Consider the following 4,347-nt stretch of genomic DNA (forward strand, 5'->3'; position numbering starts at 1 on the left):
CATCTTCATCTTACAAAATCTTCTAGATATGCTCCGGACTGACTGATTCACAGACAGTTCGGCTGAAGATAAATCGAAGCCACACCTCAAATCTACAAGAACACAAAGCTAGACAATCAGACAGCCATTCAAACTCAATATCAGATTTATCAGTTACTCACTGATGGTGATCGATTGGTTAAGTTTTCAGCTTGAACCGCTATTTGGTTGTCTAAATTTATGATGTTAAAGATTTGAGGAGTAGCTTCGATTCATCTCCACTCTAAATAAACGTTGAAACATTTTGTATTCTTTTTTGCCAAGTCTTCTAAATTTTAGTTAATTCTTAAGCTTTATCATGAATTTACCTTAGAATTTTGAAAAGTATCGTCGATATTTTCTTATATGTTTTATTCAAACTTGTAAAATGTTATTAAATAGCTGAGCTTTGACTTAGGGCGCTCAAATTGTAGTTCGCCAAGGGCGCCATGACACCACGCTACGGCTCTGTGCACATGTCACAGTTGTAACATTTCGTGGACACCCACCCACCCCCTTCAGCGTTATGAAATTTGTGAATGGAGCCTGATGATGTAATGCCACGAAGAAGGAGAAGATATGTTAGGGTTTATTCACAAATTTCATAACGCCAAAAATGGCCATTTTCGACACCCACCCACCCCCTCGTAACGCTTTTTGTATGAACATTTTACAAATTTTGTATGAGCAGTAACAGCACGAGGACACCCACCCACCCCCTTCAGCGTTATGAAATTTGTGAATGGGCCCTTAAATTGTAGAGTTTTGATAGCAAATCAATAAACTTTTTGTGATAAGCAGTACTTTACAGGTTTAGTCATATTTATTTAAAAACTAACTTGAGAAGAATTTTGAATATTTGGGCCTAAAATCACGTTTTTTTGTAAAATAATAGGTCGTATGAATAAACTGAGCAAAAGCTTTTACTTTACTCAAATCCACCTGTCAAATTATTTTCTTGAGCATTTACTCGAGTTGGTATGATAAAACTGAGAATTTGAGCATTTACTTTTCGAACATCCGAATTCGTATGAATAAAGCGGTAAAAGCTGAGTAAATGCTCAGAAAATCCTGAGTCACCTACTGACCATGCTCAGTTGAAAATAAATAAGCACGAAAGTTATATTTATATTTGTAAATAGGGTAAGGGGTGGTCCATTAATTACGTAAGACAATTTTCGGGGTTTTTCAACCCCCCTCCCCCCATGGTAAGATTTTTTTGTATGAAAATTAAAAATAAATTGTATGGCGCGTAAGAAATCTCAGACCCCCCCTCCCCCCATAAACCCTTACGTAATTAATGGACAGCCCCTAAAAAGGATGACCGGAAGACTTTTAAGACGGATGACTAACTGAGTAATTTTTCAAACATCCTGGCGGACTCTCAAGAACAATTGATCGGTGCTGTGGCAAGTAGGCGAATTCCGGCACGCATATTCTTCGAAGAAAAGAAAATTTTCTGGCTGGTGAGTAATGGAAGGAAATTTATTCTCTCCGAAGAAATTGTTCGCCGGAATTCACCTACAGAGCTAGTACTTTTTTAATGAACGGTGTCGATTATTGTAACTAATCGATTGCTCTACTTTCTGCATCATGAAATTCATCTATTTTATAATATATATCTATCGAAATTGCAAAGTTGATAAAATTTGTATTTTCGAATAATCTTTAGAATAACACGATTTTTAAATAAATTCCTGGAGAATTTTTAACGTAATACCTATATGAATTGAAGAAGGAATAAATGTAGAAATCCCTGGTTAAATAATTTACTAACATTAGAGCTAACGCGACAAATTCAACTACTATGGTCGTTTTATGCTTAAGACGAGTTCACGAGTTCAAATTTTTATCAGGCAGTCATAGAGTTCAATATATCTGTTGATACAAGCTTCTAAAACATCAGCGATGGGGTGAGATTCTTAATAGTCCTTGTCTTCAGCATTCGCCCATATCAAATGTTAGAATGGATTGATACCTGGAGCATTGGAGCCTTGAACATATGTTAGAAAATACGGCCCATTCTGGAGAGCCGTGTTTGAACCTTCGTATAAGTGTGTGTTGCGGGCCTTCCTTAGTCGAGTGGTTAGAGTACGCGGCTACAAAGCAAAGCCATGCTGAAGGTGTCTGGGTTCGATTCCCGGTCGGTCCAGGATCTTTTCATAATGGAAATTTTCTTGATTTCCCTGGGCATATAGTATCATCGTACCTGCCACACGATTAACGAATGCGAAAATGGAAACTTTGGCAAAGAAAGCTCTCAGTTAATAACTGTGGTAGTCCTCATAAGAACACTAAGCTGAGAAGCAGGCTCTGTCCCAGTGCGGACGTTAATGCCAGGAAGAAGAAAATAAGTGTGATAATCGACTCTGTTTTTCTTAAAACCTATGAGCCAGTATTGATCTAAGTTGTCTCTAACCGAATGAACAATTTTCTTCCTCAAAAACTGTTATATTGAACTTTAACAAAAAATAAATAATCAGGAATTAAATTTGCTCACAAAAACAATGAAATTAACGCTTGCAGATGCTAAATTCACGTTTAAACAATTTTCGCATTTTTTTATGGGCCATACTGTATACTGGTTAGATCAAATCAAAAGAGATTATCAAAGGAGATTATTGAAAAATTCATTTTCCCAAGAATCTCTAGGAACTCATGGAACGTTCTAGGACGAATCCTTCAAATAATCCTGAATATTTTAAAACCACTAGTAGTTTCAAGGGCTTAAATAGTTGTAGCGGTAAACGTGCAGCTTATTGGCATAACCATGCTGATGATTGTGGATTCATATCCCACCGTTTGAGGATCATTTTGTGTTGGAAATTTTCTCGGCATTCAGGATATAGGTAGGTAGATTATTTTCATACTTCCCGCAAGATAAACGATTACAAAAATGGTTAATTGGCAAATAAAACTCTCATTTAATAATTGCAGAAGTATTTTTAACGACACGAAGGTGAAAGGTAGACTCCGCTTCTTTTTAAACGTAACGCCAGAAAGATTTTTTTTATCTGGGAATGTTCTTTAGAAAAGGATTTTTGCTAAATCTGTCACGGGTTCTTGGTGAAACTAATAGATTCTCTCTTTGAGATTATGCTCAGATTCCTATATTTTTGGTGAACTTCAAAAATATTATTAGAAAGGTCTCTAAGCACAATTGGTTCATGCCTACCTGTGAAAACTGTTTAAAATTTCAACATTTGTAGTGGGTTTGTAGCACAGTTTATTTATATATTCAGCAGCCAGGAATTATGGATTGCGACAGTGAGGTCATGGTCCTTCAATCCGGTAGCCTGTGGCATATTGAATTCACTCAAGAAGCCGAATTGTCCGCTAGTTGCCCCCAGTTTGATCTGCTTTTCCTTGTCCAGTGTGTGTATGGTGGTTTTTCTGGTGCTGATGCTTGTTGACAGTGGCATTTAATCCACCCCACAGGCTTGGCATTTACTTGGGTACCATTTCCGTAGGCCCGTTCCGAGGGCACCGTCTCTTTCTGGTTTGATAATCGACTGTTCACCGGTGAAGGCTGTTTGGGATGGATAGTAAAAAATCAAATCACAAAATAACACCAAGTTCTAAACACTTACCGTTGCGGTTGCGGGCGGACCATTTTTTGCGCTCACCGACGCTTCCCCGGCAGGTGGGATGCTGAAAATTGTTTTTCGCCGGGGTGTGTGATTCCATCAGCAACTGGCAGTAAATGGTACATCTCAAACTTTTCCACTTTCATACTATTTTTTTCGCGAAACCACTACATACTGATTGCACTATTGGCATTCTTTTTATGTTTCGCAAAAAAAATCAAAAAGCATAAACAAAAACAAGATTTTTGACAAAGTAAAAGCTAAGTTCGAAATTCGAACTTACTCTGAGCAAAGTACCACTTTATTCATACGGATTTGAGTAAATGCTCAGACACTTTACTTTACTCAAACCAGGTTGAGCATGAGCAAATGCTCGGTTTTATTCATATCACCTAATAAATAATAATAACTGACTAAACTATACTGTGATATTCATACATTAGGAAAAGAATAAAATCTACTCAAACATTCAATTTTTGGCTTCATAGTTAGACTTATATGTCCCCCCCCCCCAAACCCGGGCCTGGGGACAAGTGGGTAACGGAAATCGTATATGTATTGAGGTTCTTTGAATGGTAAAGGCTCTAAATTAATAAATTAATGAGGTCGTGTATAATTTTTAGATTAACTCCCATCAATGATAAGCGTAGTTCTGAAATAGATTTTGGTGCAAAACATCAGAAGAAAAATAGTTTTTGAAAAACTATTTTATTTACACTTGCTAAATACTAAGATGGTTCAG

At 37.0% G+C, this 4,347-nt stretch overlaps 1 long non-coding RNA gene across 1 annotated transcript; it reads right to left on the bottom strand.

Moving 5' to 3' along the window:
* Nucleotides 1-3,098: 3,098 nt before the first annotated feature.
* LOC5574206 lies at nucleotides 3,099-4,099 on the bottom strand. Its single transcript, XR_002501565.1, has 2 exons — nucleotides 3,609-4,099; nucleotides 3,099-3,547 (listed from the first exon to the last, which is right to left on the bottom strand). It is a non-coding gene; the product is annotated as an uncharacterized LOC5574206 (long non-coding RNA).
* Nucleotides 4,100-4,347: the final 248 nt, after the last annotated feature.

Source organism: Aedes aegypti, chromosome 3 (genome assembly GCF_002204515.2).
Source record: "Aedes aegypti strain LVP_AGWG chromosome 3, AaegL5.0 Primary Assembly, whole genome shotgun sequence".
Lineage (NCBI taxonomy): Eukaryota > Metazoa > Arthropoda > Insecta > Diptera > Culicidae > Aedes > Aedes aegypti.